The sequence below is a fragment of the Astyanax mexicanus genome, chromosome 7, assembly GCF_023375975.1.
Source record: "Astyanax mexicanus isolate ESR-SI-001 chromosome 7, AstMex3_surface, whole genome shotgun sequence".
Lineage (NCBI taxonomy): Eukaryota > Metazoa > Chordata > Actinopteri > Characiformes > Acestrorhamphidae > Astyanax > Astyanax mexicanus.
The window spans coordinates 21,905,329-21,926,710 of record NC_064414.1 but is presented as its reverse complement, the minus strand read 5'-3'; the positions used below and the strand labels follow the sequence as shown (position 1 = coordinate 21,926,710).

Below are 21,382 nucleotides of genomic sequence, written 5' to 3'. Positions count from 1 at the left end.
CAAAGTATTTTATCTCTTAATGCATTAGAGTGATCTTCCAATTAGCCCACGCTCATAATACCCCAGCTTCTGGTGGCGCTGTGTGTGTGTGTGCGTGCGTGCGTGGCTTGTGTGTATGTGTGTGTGTGTGTGTGGCTTGGGGGGCTCGGCGATAGTTCTGCTTGAGAGGTAAAATGAGGTGCTTATTGTGTGTGCGCGGGGGTTGTGCGCTTGCCGGAGCTTTCGTTGTAAAGTTTGCTGATAAGAGGAACTGGGCCCTTGAGCATCCATTCAGCCCGGTACATTAACACTCCTTATCGGCAGCCCAGATAACGAGCGCATGCCATTTGCCTTCGGAGGAATTAGCCCCGTCTTCCTTGGCTAACCAGGCAGTGGTGATTAACCTTTACACTGTCCAATATTCTCCCAAGACTTCCTCTCCCAGATTAGACACTATTAGTTATGACCAACTAAATGAACAGCTCTCGCCTGCTAAGAGAGAGAGAGAGAGAGGGAGAGAAAGAGAGAAAGAGAGAGAAAGAGAGAGAGAGAGAGAGAGACAGGACTGAATGCACAGTGCAGTGTGTGCATCTGCCTTAAAGTGGCAACTCCATGTTCACACACATTATTTGTAGTCTTTTACAAAGTCATGGGCACGCGCTTGTACCCACTTTCCCCCCGTGTCCATATATACGGGTGTAATTTCACGCTCCCTTACACACCGCCAAGAAATTCTCGGACAAAAAAAAACAAATCTGCACCCATTCACTCACAGCTTAGAAAACATTACATTTAATTATTTTCTAAATGCCAGTCGACTAATTTCACCTCCTGCAAAAAAAAAAAAAAAAAATATGCTGATGAAATTACGGTTCGGTATAGTAGCTTTTAATTTACTTGATGCACTACTTGAATAAATTGCTTTTTTTAGAGTATGGACGGATTCAACATCATATTGCTTTGATAAAAACGGTGACAATTTCCTGCCAACAATATTCCGAATCATAATTAGTCTACACCATATAGAGGACATACCAGATTGGAATGTGAGCTACTATTTCAATTACCTCATTTTTTTTTCAATTCTATGTGTAATTTTGTGAGGGAATTAATTTTGTTTGAAGAGCCACAAGCCTGCAACACATTGTGAATCTGTAAGAAAAACTAAGAAACATACATAAAACACGCTTTTAGTCAGGAATTATACTGATCATATTCTGCAGCCTCTCACAATAAAGTAAAGGGAAACGTATTAGAAGCACTTCACGTGGTAATATAGAAATCTATAATATATATTCTCACAATTATATATATATATATATATAAAAAAATTTGAATCTGACAAACATTCACATGCTTTTAACATTTCATGAAAAATGCACTCAATGTTTTACATATAATATTTATATCTAATGTATTTCATTTTATAATATTTATCAGAATTTAGTTAAGATTAGTTAAGATTTTTTTCTTCTCATGTAAACTTGCCATTTTAGAGATTTGAATTAATGGTTTTGAATGACAGCAATGATATGCAACTTTACAACTTCTTAACTGTCAATAGAAGATGGTTATTTATTTTTATGTTTCTAGGCATTGCTATAAGTTTAATGTACTAAGATGTTTTGACTCAGAGTAAAGAACAGATTTAAATATTATAAAAAAAAAAAGATGTTTGCATGACATAATTTCTAATTTTAGTATATAATATGTATAAAGTGGTATAAATTAATGCTAAATAAAACATCATCTGTGTGTCATTGTATCTGTAGTATTATATATTGTTATACAAACAAACAAACAAAGAGAAATTGTGCATTCAACTCTGCAGAAGAGTTGTTTTTGGATGATGTATATATTAAACATTTTGTGAGCAGACTATAATTACAGATTAGACTACAAATCTAAAATATCCGTCATTGTTGTTCTGTATGGACTTAAGTCTGTTGTCTACTTACTGATCCAGTAACAATAAAGCAAGACCATGGGGCAATACATCCTCTTTCATGTGCATAATTTACAGTACCCAAACGACCCCTGTACAGGAAAGCTCCTGTATGATTCAAGGATTCAAGGAGATTTTATTATCATTTTACATCTAGAGATGGAACGAAATTTTCCCCAGTCCAGTTTACACCTAAAGAGAAAAAACAAAACAAAAAAAAAAATATATATATATATGACGAAATAAACAGAATAAAAATGAAATAATAATAAAATAGATATGATAAATACAAAAAATAACAAAAAGTCCAAAGTGCAAGTTGCTATTGAGTTCTAAGCTCCTGCCAATCACTCTGCAAAGCTGCGCAACCATGCCTTACCTCATACAGTACTTACTTCACCCAGGGTTGAAGCATCTAACCTCTTGCCCTTCCTCTACTTCTCTCTCTCCATCACCTCTTCCTTTACTGGCTGTGGGGATGTACAGTAGTGCCATGCACTCCATCTTCCTTTAGTTAGCCAGGGAGCGCTTTCTTAAAAATAGAAAAAGAAGAAAAAAAAAACACATCTGAGTTTGTAACAGTGATTTGAGGGTGGTTACGAATATGTATTTTACTGAGAATGCATGCCATTGAGAGTGAGTATCCAAGACTGAGATTGATGGTTTTGGGCCAAATGGCTGTTGAGGGAAAATCTGAAAGTGAGAGTGCAGTATATTCTCGGGCGCTTTGCTGCCGAGACGATTCGCCTGCAGTCTGAGCTCACTGCTTTTTGACAAGGGTCACTGCAATAATGTGATAGAGACAATATGGTGAATGGGATGAACCAGCCAAATGGTGTGTGTGTGTATGTGTGTGTATATGTGTGCGCACTTCCAGACGAGATAACCACTCTCTTGCTAGGGGGTAGCCCTGTACAGCCCGCTGCCTCGCTGTCTGCATGGGTTCCCCTTACACACACACAATCACACACACACACACACACACACACACACACACACTCCGCATGGCCAGTGTTAACTATATTAAGCAATCACATCTGGGACAAAGTGATGAGAGAAGCAATGAAGCATTCGTCACAAACCTGCCTCCAACTGCAGCTCCAGAGCTTCAGGCTTCTGGAGTCCATCTCTCTTTCTTTCTTTTCTTTTTGTTGTCTTTCTCCTGCATTACAATAAAAGCAGCCACAAAATATTGATGTTTTGAGTCATATAATATATAGCTTTGGAAAAAATTAAGAGACCACTTTAGTTTCTAAATCAGTTCCTCTTGTGGTTTAATTCTATAAACCACTGACAACATTTCTCCCAAGTTACAAATACAAATATTGTCATTACGAGTATGTTACTGCAGAAAATAATGAAAAAGGTACAGAGCTTTCAAACCTTAAACAATGCAAAGAAAACAAGTTCATATTCATAAAGTTTTAAGAGTTCAGAAATCAATATTTGGTGGAATAACCCTGGTTTTTAATCACAGTTTTCATGCATCCAGGCATGTTCTCCTCCACCAGTCTTACACACTGCTTTTGGATAACTTCATGGCACTCCTGCTGCCCAAATTCCAGCAGTTCAGCTTGGTTTGATAGCTTGTGATCAACCATCTTCCTCTTGATTATATTCCAGAGGTTTGGTAAAAAAAAAAAAAAAAAAAAAAAAACTAATCAATCTCTTATTTTTTCTCCAGATATGTATGTAGATATATTTATGATTGAGAGATATCTCTGCTCATTGACTGATTATTTGATTAAATCAACAGAATGTTTGTCTGCAACATTTGATTCACATGACTGCAGTAAGTACAACATGATTGCATTAGTGTTTCAAAAGCTTAAAGCTAATTAAAAAGTGTTATTGTTAACATGACATATGAGAAAACAGTGTTTCAAAACATACTATTGTATCTACAACAATAACATACTTTTAAAATGTTTTTCATGAGTATACTTTTTCTTTTTTAATCATCTTCAAAACAGAAAGAAGGACATATTCCGCTTTGCATCCTGACGAAGGCCTGTTTAGGCTGCAACATGTGGGCACATTTTTAATCACTTTTCCATGTGTTAATAAAAGCTTTTTATGTTTGCTTTAAGACAGTATAACCTGGAGCTTTTTTTTGCTCTGGGACAAAACCCAATATATTTCGTGTGGATGCATATAAACTATACAACTTTCACTACTTCTAGTACAAATTACTTTTTCCTAGAACATATGTTTTTTTTTATTTTTATTTTATAAATAAATAGTGTATATGCTTTAAATGACATCACCAAGAGGAAGTGACCTCATTTGAGGTTTTGCAGCAGCCAAGAACAAAAAGGCAAGTTATGAAGGTCTTTTACATTGTTTCAACACTATCACATACAATACATATGGATTTTTTTATTTTAATAATCTAAATAAACTATTAAACTATTAAAGAAAAATATGTTAAAAAATAATCTGAATGAGTGATAGATCAAAAAACGTGACAACAAGGCAAACTACAGCCATTTTAGAATGAAAGTTACCACCCTGTCTCATACCATACCATACTATTTAGGCAAGGCATGTTTAATTGAATCACAAATTTTATACACAGTGGCAAATCACAAGAAAATGGAAATCCTAATTTTATGGATAAAAAATATTATGGCTAAGGTGAGAAAAAATGTTTTTGGAGGATTAACATAGATTTTCATTTTTTTTTTTAAACTGCAACCTGGAAATCACACAAACTTTTTAAAATGTCTCACATAACAACTAAATTTAAGGATGCACTTCTAGTATAATCACCTTTTTCTTGTCTTCTTGTCGTTCTGCATCACTGAAATTAAACAGCAGTTCTTCACTGCCATGTTCTTGTGCTGGGAATGCTAATGTGCATGCACACAAGTCAAGTCAGTCCAGTGTTCATCCGCACAGAGCCCGAAAACACTGTTGCCACTGTCGGTTTTAGAAAAATTACCCACTGTCCTTCACTGTGCATTGTGTTTCGGCAAGATAACTTAACAGACGTGACACGGGATGACACTTGTACACACACTGGTACATGGAGCCATCCAAGCTAGTCCCGTTTTCAACCAGATTAAGTCTCCTTGTTGAAAGCAACTGTGGAATTGGATTACCCCGTTGGAAACAAGCCCCTGGATTTCTCACACCAAGCAAGTGCCTTTGAAAGAAGGCCACGTTTCTAAAAACACACATACACATACACACACTCACTCGCTCGCTCACTCTGGCTGCACACTGATGCTTCTGCCACGTGGACACACACACAGCCAACATTCCCCCGGCACCACAGACACATTTATCTATGAGCGCAATTAAGAGCATGAAATTCGAACACGCTGCGTTAACTAAGAAAGCCCTTTTGTTCCAAAGGAAACAAAGGCCTGGGGAAAGAAATGAGTTTTTCAGCCTTGAGAGAGCGACGCCAAGGCTCACTGATACCCAGAATAATCACATTCTGCCTCAAATCCCTGCGGCTGGCACAGGTAGAGCGCATTTAAGACCGTCCGCCGGCTAAGCGGGACGGGGCTCGGAAATGCATTTCCCTCCTCACTCAAGGACAGAGCCCCGAGCCTATCACCCTCCACCATTACAACCCCCCAAAAACACCCCACCAGGTCCAGGCCTCCTCTATCCCTTCTTTGGCATGTCAGACAGGGTGCCAAAGTCAGGAGGATCACCCCTTGAGGACCCCTCTCTAAAACCCCGCGCCCATAGGAGAAAAAGATGCCCGGCTCCAGCAGCGCCTCGTCTCCACCTTAAGAGAATGACTAATCAAGCAGCCCGGGCTCCATTTGCAAGCTGTCAGTCAAGCGGCTGCGCTATCTTCCCACCACGGCTTCTTCCTCTAATACCAATTTAAATCGTTCACGGGCCTTCCGCTGCCATTATTCAAAAAGATCATAATAGTTTTCCTCGCGCCCAAAGCACAAAAAATCAATTATTTCCCCACAAAGACTTGAAAGTACTTAGCGCGGGGCTGTGGCGAGCCGAGCTGTGGGTTATATCAAATTGAAACCGCACTCATTACACGCCGCACAATTAGTTACCTCTGGTCTGCGCGGCCTTTCATTGCGAACGGCATATCTGTATTATTACAGAAACAAGCATGCAAATGCTATTGTTGGGGATTTAGAGAAATCAATAGGACAGTGGCGCGAGCATTCGGTGGCCCGTCACTCAAATCTGCTGCGGGCCAGAGATAAAGGTCTGAATTCAAATTAGCGCAGGCAGCCTGTGACATCACAAGTGACACCCCAAATAAAAGCCCCAGCTCCATGATATATGTAATTATTCCTCACGCCTTCTCCTCTTTTCTTCCTCCTCATTGTGTACACTTGTGTAACTATGTTTCGTATAAAAGGATTAAGAGTATTTTAATGAGAAACTGTAATTGTTTTTTTCCTCTCCCTCCGTCCTCGCCATGCGGATATGTGAGTTAGTGAGTGTGTGTGTGTGTGTGTGTGTGTATATGTGTGTGTTTGCACTATGCACTATGTCTGTGGCAGTATGAGAATGTAGGCCTTACCCATTGATGGAGCTGGTGAGCTAAACTGTCTCTGATTCTCTCTGTCTCTTTTATTTGCAAACATACTTTCTAATCTCCAATGTCTCCGTGTTAACTAGCCTGGGCTGCTACTTTTGCTGCTGCTGCTGTTGTTGCTGGTAGAGTGGTAGAGGTGCTGGTGTTGGCCAAGGCCAATAGAAAAAGTCTAAAACTCTTTCCTTCTTACTTTCTCTCGCTACTATAGGTATAAAGACTTTACCCACTGTGAAGGAACTCATTATAGACTGCCTGTATGACCTCCTGCCTAGACCTGACCCAGCCTGACCCTCAGTTTGACCCCAGTTGAGTACAGGTGAGGTTAAAGGTGATGACCCCAGGGGCAGAGGTGAGGAGAAGACACTGGAGACAAGGGTTCAGCATCTGCAGCGGAAGCAGAGGCTCCTGCGGTGACCTGTCACCCAGGTGATGGGCTAACAGCTCAGGGGGCATCCAAGTGCTGCAAAAGAGGGACAACAATTACCAATTACCAGCCTGGCCTCCGCTCCCAAAACAAAGGCCAATAGGAATGCGACTGCTTAAAAACCACAAAGGGGAATTAAGGGCGGTGAGGGGTGGGTGGGGTGGTTTTGTAGGGGGGGGGGTTAGTAGCATTCCATGCAGTCTACACACCAAGTGAATGAGTCTACGTACGTTGTTTCAAAGGCAAGAAACGAAGAAATGTGGGGCCGAGTCTTATTCGAGCTACTTCTTTCATATTCCTGATTCTGATGCTCATTTTTTTTTTTGAACACGAGAGGCGAGAGCCATCCCAAAACGTCGCTCACTTACGAGAAAGAAAAAAAAAGAAAAGCAACGAACAAAGCCGTGCCTTTTCGTTCGGCAGGGGCGAGAGGAGAGAAGGGTGGGGAGGGAGAACATGCCCTTTCCTGGCCTCTCTTTCTCTCTCTCAATATCCTGCCCCCTTCCCCTTTATCGCGGGGGGTTCTGCATTCAATGTCGGTTAAACGTTTGCACAGCCACACAATGGCAGAGTGAGATGGCAGGTGCGAGAGAGAGAGAGAGTGAGTGAGAGAAAGTGAAAGCAGGAGAGAGAGACAGAGAGAGAGAGAGAGAGAGAGAGAGAGAGAGGGAGATGAGAGGTCAGCCCATTTGGCACAGTAATGACTGTGAGCATATTAACGGAGACCCGGGAGTCTGCGCTTGACCCCTGCGTGACAGTTCTATTAACCCTGCGGGCTGGCAGGGAGTGTCCGGTAAACCGGCTTTCCATCCATTCAAGCTCCAGAGCCTGGCTTGTGCTCCCCCCCTCTCCCCTCCCTCAAGCAAAGAGAAACAAGACCCTGCTGCTCGTGTCAACAGCCCCTACCAAACACGACCCTGCTTACCGAGACCACAGGCCGGACCCCAGACCTTTGTGCAAATACACACACACACACGCATATATGTATGTTCGCAGAGCGGCAACTATAAAACACACATATATATATATATATACACACACACAGGCACACACACACGCATGCACATGGTGCCTTTCTCTGTACCCAATCAAGTGAGATAAAGAGTGGCAGGCTGGCCAAATGGGGGGGTGGGGGGTGTTGGTTATGGGAGGAGAGGAGAGCAAGGGAGGAGAGGGGAGGGGCAGACAGGGCTTCAGAGCTGTCATTCAGCCGCTGCCAAAGAACACGGTGCACAACACCACATTGTGTGGGGGATTGTTCACGATGGCGGGAGCAGCTGCTGGAAGTGTTACGTTTTGTCCATATGCTTGTTACAACATGCACTTGTTTGTACACATTCATTGACGTGCGTGGGTTATGCGCTCAGGCCGCCATGGAAATGACAATCATCGCAACGTGTGAAAATTCATTGTATAGAAACTCGAGAACAGTGCTCACCGTTGACGAACACAATGAGACAGATAACTGTAGCGATTTATGTATTTCTATTGTTTTTTATGGCTTAATAGTAAATAAATACATATTGCTTTAAAATGCAAAATTAATTGCTAAGATGTAAATAAATCATGCATCATTCTAGATCAGAAATGTTACAATATTTAAAATTTTGTATAATAAGTTGTCTCAGTACTAATTGTGATAAATGGTTCTGCTGTAATTTTAAGATACCTTAATTCCACCAATGAAGCAATAATTTAATATCATAATAAAGCAGCTGCACCATATTAAAGTACAATTGATTTTTTTGTCAAAAACTAGTTAACACAAATATATATGTATATATATTTTTTTCTACACCTGTTGCAGTCCGCTCTGTGTGTTTATATAGGTGCCATTATTGATCCATATTGTGATCAATATTTTATGAACAGTAAAAAAAAAGAAGTACGGATCAAAGAACGCCTGTTTATAAAACCCAAGATATTTCTATAGTTCTTCACAACACACTACAGCATTAGTTATTAGCTTATATATGGTAGATTAGATCATATGTGAAATAATTAAATAGATGCATACAAATAGATGTTCCAACAGAAGAGAACTGTACAGTGCAGGTAAAATATTTGGACACACCCCTTCCTATTTATTCTCCATTATGTGTCATGTGAATTTATTATTTTCTATGCTGTAGATTAATATTGAAGACATCAAAACTATAAAGGAACGTTTATGGGTGGTTGACATATTTGGCTGAAAAAATGTAAAAAAAATCTATATATGGTCAAGATTTGTTTTTGAAATTTACATTTATTCACTAGTTTATGCTCTTAGGGACTAAAATTGACTAAAATATGGTGTGACATGAATGTTATTGTGTATTAAATTAAAAATGGGTATAATGTGATAATGTAAGTCAATTTATCCTGAGTCTTTATCATTACTATATAAAAGTATAGCATTGCTCACGTGCAAGTTACCTTTTGCATTATTTTTCATTATCTACACACATAGGAACATGTTTAAACGAATTCTTTCAATATACTTTTAATTACTCAGGGAATACCTTTTTTTTTATAAAAGAACCAAAATTCTTGCACCCTTTGCTGGCACTATTCCCTATGTCACATTGAAGAGTTTATGACAAATACCAAACCAAAATCCTTATTTTTTTTTATTCTGAATGTCACACCATATGATATGGTGCATCATAAAGTAAACAAAAATGTGTTAATCAATTCAAAATATATTTTATACAGTACTTCAGATTCTTTAAAGTAGCACCTTTTGCTTTTATGACAACTTTGCACATTTTTAGCCTTTTTCTCTCAGTCAGTTTCATAAAATGAAACCTGGAATTATTCTCCAACTCCAACTTAAAGGAGTTCTAGAGGTGCTGAGCTCTTATTAACTGCTTTTCCTTCACTCTGCTTTTCAACTCATCCCAAACTACCTGGACTGGGTTTTTATTCCAGGTGTTTGTGAAGACTAAACACTTTTTTGTCTACTTTCTTTGTTCCTTTATAGTTTTTACAAAATATTACACATATATTAACCCTTCTTATATCCTCATATTCAGTAACACACTTTATTTTAATGGGTCACTATGATCACAGCAATTTAAACCTCTAGAAGATATAGAAGGTATAGAATTAAAGATACTTATGGTCTTCATCAAAGAGTTAAGAAAATACAATAAATGTGAATCACAAATCTAGGTTTTAAACACTGAATGGGGTCAAATTGACCCCAAAGATAATAGGAGGGTTAAATAATACAAATAATGAACAAATATTAATGAAACTGTGTTTAAACTTTTGACTGGTACTGTATATTGGGGTGATGTTCATTTATACGTAAACAAACATGCAAGCAAACATAATGGACGATACTAAAGTTTGCAAAAACTATGATATCATGCTTTAGAATACTTCTAACAAGGTATTAGACTAAAAGATGTAATCAACTTCATTCACGGCCCTAAAGCATATCTGACATTGCAAGGTCAACTAACACCCAAAAAAGTATTTTTCTCTCTTTTCATAAAAAGAAGTTTTATGTCACTATTTAACCATAATCAGTATTACAGTATTACATAAGTAAAAACAAGTGTAGATTAACCTACTCTTAATTACTAAAGTTTCTCTCCAAGACATTTCACACCAAATCAGTCCTAAATAACCTTTGTTAACATTATATTGTTAAGTTACAGTATAAGTTAACATTTTCTCTGCAACAAGTTGTAACACTGTTCTAATTCCATATTAATGTGAAATTAATTAACCCTATCAAACTCCATAACTATATCAATGTATTTGAATTGAACTGTTTTGACAAATCATTCTTAATTTGATCCTGGCACTCAAATTTAGAGTCTTCACTCGCTCTCAGCATTAAATATTGTGGTTTCCGAGACTATCTGCTTGCCAAAGAGACGCCTGCACTCTGACGCTACCCTTAGGCAACTGACTGACATTCAAGCTGGTATCCATGGCCTTTGTTACCTAAGAGCTATAGTACTGAAAAGGAAAGAAGCACTTAACACCTTTAGATCCTTTCTGGAGGCAAAAAAAAAGAGTCATATTCATACTGTCTGTCTTGCATCATCCCAAATGCCTTCTGCTCATATTAGTTTCATCAGATGCCAACCATGTTTCTGACGATCAATATTTGATGGGAAACAATATGAAAAGCCTCGAGGAGTTTTTAATTTATCATAGCGATTGTGTTTTATAAAAATAAACCTGACTAAAATATCTGCCCTGGGCCTTCCTGCCATGTGACTGATGTGCAGCAGAGCAAGTCACGATCAGCAGCAGTGAGAAAGGAAAAGTGAGCACGGATGAGACGGCTTGTTTAGACTCCTTTACACCAATCACTGAGTCACAGTATTAATCTGTGATGGCTAGTGTTTGCTGACTCTTACCTGAGATGACCCTCTCCTCCTGCACCTCAGGCGAAACGAGGCTAGGTGAGAACATGTTTAGCTTGTGGATGTGGTAAGCCAACATTCTTGGTCTTAAACTGAGAGAGAGATGATCAGCAGTAGAAGAGCCTCAAGCAAGAACCCCAACACCAGTTGCCACGTGGTTGTACAGATGAGCTTCAGGCCTAAGTGACAGTGGAGAAACAGATCATGTCTCAAAACAAATGTTACCAGGGGTGTCAATCTAACAAAATGTCAGTGTTAGATTTAGCACACTGTAAAACCTTATATCCCCTCTCGTTCTGTGCGTTCTGTAGGGTCTTGTACTCTAAAGCACCTTCTATGTAATCCAAATTAAATGGCTGTGAGAGCTCCTGATTACAGAATTAATTAATTATGACATTTTTCCTTTTCATTAAAACCCATTCTCTTCTACAACCCAAAAACATACAAGGAATAGAAAGTGAAAAATTTTACCATTTCATGAAAACATTAACTTGAAAGAACTTCATGGCAGCAAGACATCTAAAAACTGTTTGGCCGGGTTAACCAACCAACCAAAACGGGCACATGTCACCCCGCTGCTCATTGAGCTCCACTGGCTACCAGTTGATGCTCGCATCAAATTCAAAACTCTTACAATCGCCTACAAGGTGATGACAGAACAGGCTCCTTCCTACCTGCACTCCTGAAGGCTTACGCTACCTCCCGGCCGCTGCGCTCCTCCAATGAACGTCGCCTCGCTTTGCCAAACACTCACACAAAGCAATCCAGACTGTTCTCATACAGAGTTCCCCAATGGTGGAACAAACTACCTTCCACTACCAGATCAGGAGAATCTCTCGCTATCTTTAAGAGACTCCTGAAGACAGAGCTCTTCAAAGAGCACTTACTCTCCTAACACCTCTAACACACTAACTACTTCTAACCCCATTTCCTTCTTCCCCTCCTTCACTTCTCTATCCCTTTATTTCCCTTCGACCTCCTTTAAGCCCTATCTAAAAATGGGTTATCTAAATTCCTATTACTTTTGTACTTCATTATTGTAAGTCGCTTTGGACAAAAGCATCTGCCAAATGAAATGTAATGTAATGTAATGTAATGTTAAGCTCAGTGCTATCTAGCATTAGCTTAATAGCATCTCACAGACAGCTCAGCTCCATGCTATCTAGCATTAGCTCAGTAGCATTCTCTCACAGCTCAGCTCAGTGCTAGCTAGCATTAACTTAGGACCTTCTCACACAGACAGCCTAGTGTTAGCTATAATTAGCTCAGTAGCTTCTCAAACAGGCAGCTCCATGCTAGCTAGCATTAGCTCAGTAGCTTCTTAAACAGACAGCTCAGTGCTTGCTAGCATAAGCTTAGGTTTGAAATGGCCACTGTACTTAAATATTTGCATGTGGGTAAAATCATTAACTCAGTAGCTTCTATCCCAGCTCAGCTTCATGCTAGCTAGCATTAGCTCAGTAGCTTCTCACACAGCTCAGCTTCATGCTAGCTAGCATTAGCTCAGTAGCTTCTCACACAGCCCAGCTCAGTGCTAGCTAGCATTAGCTCACTAGCTTCTCACACAGCTCAGCTCAGTGCTAGCTAGCATTAGCTCAGTAGCTTATATCACAGCTCAGCTTCATGCTAGCTAGCATTAGCTCAGTAGCTTCTATTACAGCTTAGCTCAATGCTAGCTAGCCAGGCTACTGTAAGCTTCAGAGACTAAAACACTTTCATATTATTAATATATTAGTTTCACCATTAACTAAAGCCCATCAAATAGATGTACTTGCTGGTAGAGTGAAGAGAGTCCAGGCTGAAAATAAGTCGTTCTCTCTCTGAAGGCTGGAGTTAGTTCATTTGTTGCAGCTGAGGGTCAGAGCTCTGCCACCACTTACTTTACTTTAGGTTTCCTGTTGAAAATTGCTGTATCAGTGTTAATTGCTCACCAGACCTGAAAGTTAAGACCTGCCCTGTGTCTGTTCTCTAGCTGCATTTCAAAATTGCAGTTTAAGAGGAGTTCAGTTGCTGTTTTCAAACAATTAAACAAGAATTTTAAAATCTTAATACCACTGTTTTACACTCATCATAGACGTTTCTATAACTTTTGAATGACAGATATTATATCTTTCAATGTATTCTTTTAATTTATAAATGGATTGAATTAGTGTTCATTTAAAAAAACATACTAATTTTTTGCATACCTTATATTTCAAAAATTAAAACTTTATAAGATAAGAAAAAACACTAAAAGCAAAAAAGATTGTCATGAAATTTTGACAAAATAAAAAAGCAAAGCAATTGTTGCATTCACATTATGTCAATAACAATGTTAAAAATGGAGATACTGGGTTTTTGCGTAACAGCAATAATATACTGTGTGCCATAACATCACAAGGTGTTTTTTCTGACCATGCAACCTAATGTCAAGACAAGGCAAGGCAAGTTTATTTCTGTAGCACCCTTGATACACAGAGTCAATTCAAAGTGCGTTACAGAGAGATAAAAAACATATTGTTAAAAAGTAATAATAATAAAAACTAAGTTAAATAAAAAATAAATAACATGAAATAAGACTCAATTTAAAATTACACAAAATTTAAATGCTAAAAAGAATCAAAACTATAAAGTACTAAAAGTGTGCGAAAGTGGAGCAAGTTGAATAGTTTGGAAGGCACAGGTAAACAGATACCAGCCTGTTTAAGATGTTAAAAGATTTTGCAGTTTGTGCTCATCAGCCAGGAAAGTTTAAACTGATCCTTCACTGGAATTTTGTTATTTAAAATTTATTTACTAGATATTTAGATATATTTTACCTGCATTTAAGACACAGACAAATGTAACATATTATTTTTTTGTGCTTTGTTCTACATAGTTTTGTGCAAGATACACATAGAGAACCAGAGTGCAGACATTTTTATATATTAATTCATTTTAGCATATGCATTAAAATAATGATATAAAAACATTGGTAGCACTTTATAAAATGGGTCACAAAAACAGTCATTTAAAATGTACACTACTCAAGACATTATTAAATATTTTTAAAAAGTTAACGCTTAAAAATATTCTATATTTATATAATACTAAATTAAGATATTTTTTATTCAAAAATATTGATCAATAATGTATTAATGAGTTGAGACATTCTGTCATAAGTATTTTTAATAATGTACTCTTATTGTCTCTATCTTAAGTCTTACCTAAACTTTTTTCTCTTTACACATAAGCAATGTTGTATTTACATGTCTGAGGCCAAAGATCAATGAGCATGATTACTGTACTTGTCAGGCACTGGGCAATGCTTAGACTAAGACTCTGATCTCAGGTAGCTTATCTGCTACTCTGACTGTTCCAGGCAACACCTGCTTCCCTCGCAACACCACTCTTGCAGAAGATTAACATAATTACAAAGCTTATGTTGAAGACTTGCTCTGACATCATGGCTCAAATTCACCTGCCCTTTGGGCTTGTGACCGGCCTTGTCCACTTTTGCATTTTCCACTGATGCTTGGGCATAAGGCAGCTTCAGAAGAAGCACAGCTGCACAGTGAGAGCACAGAGGATGAGGAGCAGCAGCCGTGTGAATATTATCAGCGGACCTGCGTCAAGGCATTCATTTCCCTCATTCATATATGCAAAGAGGACCATTTTCAAATTAAGTGGAGGAAGTGTGCACAGATGGAGGGCTTTGCTGTAATTATTCCAGATAGGCTGCTATACCGTAGCATTACATGAGTCACTGCCAGTAATATATTTGGTGTTAAGGAGCTTATGAGCCTTTTTTTATTGGTTTACACAGTATGAGGTGCTCCTAGAATAAGACAAAACTTAAGGAGTTGCAATCCATTACAATTAAGTAAAATAGTGTTTTTTGTATATAGTCAATTTTAACAAACAATGACATTTTCGCGCTTAACAAAATACCAGAAATAAATAGAAAATTAACCAGCTGTAAAGAATGTTGGTGGAAGATCTAGTCCAAGAATGGAACTGGTACATTTCACAAAGTAGATGGAATAATGAAGAAGGAGGGCTACCCTACAGTTCTTCAGCATAACTCAAGCCATCCTGCTTTACCTGAACACAACTGGGTCTTGTAACAGGACGATGACCCCAAATATATATACTCTTTAGAATCTTTTATATCTCTGCATTTTATTGACATGAAAGTTCTTTTTCACTTAAGTCTTAAAAGTAGATAGGTAGAACAAAATCCAACACATGGGACAAAAATAATGACTTGGTCATTTAATTATTGATAAAAGTGATCCAATATAACAGTATCTGTGATCTCTGTTGGGCAAACACTCTTGGGGAGAATAAACCTCTTGAATTTTGTTGTGTTGTGTTGTGATGATCCAAATCCGATAGATGCCTGTCTTTATATAAAGCACAACACCCATTTATACCTGATTTTCATTGATTGAAAACCCCAGACTCGGTCTCGGTCAATGTCACTTTCAAATTATCTGATACTCCTACATACATTCACACAATTGCATTGTAGAAAAATTAAATTTTATATAATTTACTCCATAAATAAATACAAAGTCTTATATTTTTGTCCCATTTTGAGTTGGCTCTGTTTTTAGGAATTATGTCATAAATGAAGTTTATGCGGACATTCTGAAGGTTTTACAAAGTAAGGAGCTCTACCACGCATCAACTGTGGCTAAAGCTGGCTTTCATTAAGTTTTTATGACCTATGTTTTATATGCATAAAATCTAAGTTTAAAAATATGTAACCAAAATTCAGCAGGAGCTTGTTAATGGATACCAATAAGATCTGCTTTGTTTAGACATATATTTTTGTACTTCTTTTCTTTTTTTAAGGCACTTACAGTAGTAAGAAAACATCTGGTCAAGATATGGCTGTTTGTTAGAAGGTCTTATTTAGCCAAATTTAAGTAAACTGTATATATATTTTTGACCCTGTATATACGAGCTCTGAAAACAATAAGAGATCACTTAAAATGATGAGTTTCTTTGATTTTACCAAATTGAAAATGTCTGGACATCTTTGCACTATTTGAGGTCTGAAAGCTCGGCATCGTTTTTTGTTATTTCAGCCATTTCTCATTTTCTGCAAATAAATGCTGTAAATGACAATATTTTTTTTGGAATTTGGGAGAAATGTTGTCTGTAGTTTATAGAATAAAACAACAATGTTCATTTTACTCAAACATATACCTATAAATAGCAAAATCAGAGAAACTGATTCAGGAAAAAGTAGCGTCTGGGCCACCTGTTCATGCTCTGCTCCCCTCTCTCATTCTCAATAGCACACCCCTTTCCCCAACCTGTCCAGGGGCTGCTTTCATCAACGCTCCTGCTGACATGGAACGTCCATTAGCGCTCAGGTACAGAGGGATATCACAGTGATGGTTTTCTGCTCCTGCAATCTCTGTGGTATGAACACAGGCAAATGAATATTGCAGATATTTTGCATAGCGTGCGGGATATTGTTGTAGTGTGTAATGCAATATGATAAAGCGTATTCTGCAGGGGGAAGCCGGCTGCATTTACGGCCGTGTATCCGAGCGGCATCCTCGGGTCTCTGGAAACCCCAGAGAGGCTTGCAGCAAAGTTCAGCTGGGCATCTGACTTTGTTATTCACTTCAGTAGATGTCATATTACTGCATCGTTTTCCGTGAGTCCATTATTATCCATTAGGCAGCCGGATACTGCCTGGGAGAATTTACAGTGAATATTAAATCACAGAGGCCGAGGCACTTAAAAAACGCCAACGTCTTCCAAAATAAACCGACAGGCCAATTTAAAGCTCAGATTCTGGGGATTAGCACAACTAGTCTTTGTGTGAACCCATGTGAACCCGCTCAGGCCCATGTGCAATGCGGAGCACATATCAGTAGCCTATCATTAAAATCTCAATCCTCGTCCTTTTGAATAGTATCTCTTTCAGGCTGCTGAAATGCTGTAATCTCTGTGTGATCTTTGGGTGATCTCCAGAACACTTTGTACGTGTCTGAGCAGCCAAGATGACACTCTGACACCATGCCTGTGAGATGTTGAGCAGGGAAAACCCCGCAGATATGAACCACAACTTGCCCTGTTCCTGTTTTTGTATATGTGGGGGGGCGTGAGGAGTGGGGAGTGGGGTGCGTTGTGGATTGGTGTGAGCGGATTAGCAGGCCAGGCCCAAACATTCCTGTATAATTAGCACTGATTGTGACACATACGTATAAACACATACTGGTGAGTGGCACATCACAGCATTTACTGAGCAAGGGAAGCCCCTTTCCTCTGGCCTTCTTCTAAAAAAAAAAAACTGTCATCATCATACACAGGCATACGTTAGTGTATTGATATATAGGAAGAAGTATAGTTATGATTAGGGCTGTAGAACCTTTAACACATTCATTTTTGAAACACAACTTGATCAAGTCGAGACAAAATTGACAAGCCTGGAGACCCATTAGCAGTTTTATTCAGTACTATAACACAGCACCGCTTACTGTTGAGTTCAGAAGGTAGATTACCTTTTGACCTCTCTCTCTCTTACACACTCATGTGGTCATACAAACACAAACACACACACACACACACACACACAGAGCTTATGGCTCATTTCCTCTTTTTAAACTGTTGAGTGTGGAATATGGAGCTACACTATTGTTTATTTTCTCCATTAAAAACTCTTAGTTAAACTCAGTAACTCAGCACATTACAATGTTCTAATTTAAAAGCATTAAAACTACCCTGATATATTATAATGTACAGTAAAACTACCCTGAGATATTACAATATACAGTAAATCTACCCTGGGGTATTATACTACAGGTGTAAACCACACTTCACCATTATTATTGTGCTCTTGCCAAAAATACAGTTAAGTACCAGCATTTAAAAAAAATAATCATGATTTTATATGTGATTTATTCATAGAATTTTGTTGTCAATATTATAGTTTATTTTTAAGAGATTTTAAGCCACCAATAATACAAATATAAGTGTTTCTAACACATTCACATTTAAATACACATTATCAAAAGCTTTATCTCAAGGAAAAAAAATTAACTAATCGTAATTAATCACAGAATTCTATTGTGATCAATTTGATACATATTTTTAATCTAATGGACGTGGTGTCCCCATTAAGGGACAGCAACATCCACCTTTTTTTTAAGAAAACTCTAACATCTATGGAGAGCTCCTTCTGTGATTGGCTGATTCAATCAACCAATGTATGAAGGAACTTTACTGCAGATCCTCCTTCCTGCTGCAGGTAGACTGTAAAACCACCACTGCTCCCAGTATACTATACAGTATATAGGTGCAATCCCATTTCTCTTTTTGTTCCCCTACCCCTTGCTTTTGAGTGTAAACCATAATCTTAAAACAGAGGAAAAAGGGTTAAATCCTCCCCCTAAGAATTGGGATAACCCTTCTGGAACCTGATACAGTATAGTTATTGCAGTGGAGCGCTAAAGTTCAGCAACCTAGCTGCTGCTGGTTAACTAGTTAACTTTAGGACTTTGTATGTCTTCAGAAAGTGGCAAGTGGTGCAACAATGAATTATGAACAATGAATCTATTGCACCATTTAAGGTGAAACAGAGAAGTTAACAAGCTAGCTAGCTCGCTTTTGAGACAACCTACTAGCGATTATTTTTCCACCTGTTATGAAGAACATGGCTACATAACTACACACTACAACACAAACTAAACTATTTTAATGTAGTGGTTAATTTGAATAATAATTTTATTAAGGAAATTGTTGAAATTTGTGGGCTCTTTGGTTGCTTGTGCCGCCATCTTGCCAGTGATTATCATAGCCCTCTGTTTTCAGTGTGCCTATAAAAAAATCTCAGTTTGAAGGGTTATGTAGCCCTAACACCTACCCTCATGCCTAACCAGAATCAGGACACCCTACCCCGAGGCATGCAAGCACAAAACAAAGGGCTAAGTAGGGCTAAGTGGTAGGGCCAAGGGGTGAAATGGGATTGGGCCTTAGACACACTACAAATTACAGGATGCAGAATTGAATATCTTTAAATGTGCCATAACAATGTGCAATATCATTTTGATGTACATTTCAAAACTTTATTACTCGTAAGGGCAGGTTCCCAGACAGGGATTAAGCCTATATATATATATATATATATATATATATATATATATATATATATATATATATATAGTGTCAGTAGAGGTTCACCTTTCACAAATACAGAGGTTGGGCAATGAAACTGAAACACCTGTCATTTTAGTGTGGGAGGTTTCATGGCTAAATTGGAGCAGCCTGGTGGCCAGTCTTCATTAATTGCACATTGCACCAGTAAGAGCAGAGTGTGAAGGTTCAATTAGCAGGGTAAGAGCACAGTTTTACTTAAAATATTGCAATGCACACAACATTATGGGTGACATACCAGAGTTCAAAAGAGGACAAGTTGTTGGTGCACGACATTAATATGCAAGAAATAGGGTTGTGCCGATGGATGATATCATAGTCCATCCTCATTTATGACCCAACATTGCGATGGATGGTAACCATCGCGATGCCACGCCCACTGTTTTGTTTTTCCAGAAACATGCCCTGACCTTCTTTAGGTCTCCTTCACCTAAAACTTAGCAGGGATTGTACGGAAAAAGATCAAATCAGGTATATAACTTAAATGAATTAGAGTCAGGGATGAAAAAATACCCTACTGCTACAAATATGCCTAATTGGCATATTATTCTATTATTTATTATTATTTATTATTTTTCTATTATTATTCTATTATTATTATTATATTATTATTTATATCTAGGTTACAGCTTGTCTTCGTCTTCGTTTTTCTACATGTCTGTATTAATTTTAAACATTTCTTGTCATTCATGCTGGTTTGTGCCAGGAAACTTGCTCATTGTCAGCCAGTGTTGGGCACGGTACTTTGAAAATAAATTATGTAAATTCTATTATTATTAGAAAAATAACAAACGAAAATTAACCCAAAATGTTGACAAAAATATAATCTAACGAATTACAAAACATAGAAACGAAAAACTTTAAAATGGTATTAATATAATATAATATAACAACTGGATCAAACAGTTTAGCGTCAGTCAAAAGGAAAGCGTGCGCGGCATTGCGATTTAAAAAAAAAACGTTTTAATAAATAAGGTCCTATCAAGTGAATTAAAATATATCGTATTAAAAGGTATTAAATTCACATGTTTATTGAAATTTAATCAAGAGAAATCAGGCAAAATGCGCTCTCTCTCTCCCCCTCCCTCCCTCCCTCCCTCCCTCCCGCAGCACGGAGCTAAATTCAGCGCGAGGCTAAAAATAATATAACAACTAAAATTAAGATGGGTGAGGACCTGTAAAGTAATACAATATTGTCAAATATAAAGGATGGGTAGAGGTTTTGGTGAGCTGTTTCAATTATTTGAAACTGAAACTAACTAAAACTGATATTATTCTGTGCACTATTAGATAGCTTTTGATTGTGTTTTAAATGAGTTTTTATTTTATATTAATTACTTATTATTCATTTTAAATATTTTTAGTATTTTATTGATAAAAAAAAAAGCTCAAAAAATCAGTTTTGGAAGAGCATCTGTTTTTAGTTTAGCCTCTTCCTTCTTTTTTCTTTTTGTAGCAAGTGGCGCTTCATGGCTTTGCTCACAACCCACTTGTACTTAATTTCACCTTAATTCCTCGTGTAGGTTCAGGGCATGGCCACATGGCCTGGATGGAATATTCCATTTTAACGGGAAAGAGAGGGGGTGTGGACTGAACTGTATTTCTTTGTAATTTATTGTGTTGTCTTTGTTTCCATTTAAACATACAAGAATCACCATTTCTGTGAATTACTGTCCAAAGGGCCCCAATTACAGCTGTAGGCCTATGGGAAGTTTGCAGCTAGTCAGGGGGCCCCTACAGTGGGCTGCAGTGGGAGGGGCCCAAGGCAGTTGCCTAGCAATGCCTCTATGCAAAGACCGCCTCTGCATACCACCAAGAAGGACGAACCACATCCAACAGGATTAACTGTGAATGCAAGCGGAAGCACTCTAAAAGGGATGTTCAGGTGCCAAATCACGGCAGAATTCAATGTGCACCTCAACTCTCCTGTTTCCACCAGGAGAGTTGTCCGTCGGGACAATAAATTATTGTGGTCTGAAATTAGGTGTTTCAGTTTC

General features: G+C 38.1%; 1 long non-coding RNA gene across 1 annotated transcript; it reads right to left on the bottom strand.

The window, feature by feature from the left end:
* Positions 1-1,730: 1,730 nt before the first annotated feature.
* Positions 1,731-13,203, bottom strand: LOC111196025 (uncharacterized). Its single transcript, XR_002651972.2, has 5 exons — positions 13,021-13,203; positions 11,244-11,428; positions 3,007-3,086; positions 2,320-2,456; positions 1,731-2,116 (listed from the first exon to the last, which is right to left on the bottom strand). It is a non-coding gene; the product is annotated as an uncharacterized LOC111196025 (long non-coding RNA).
* Between the last annotated feature and the right edge of the window lie 8,179 nt (positions 13,204-21,382).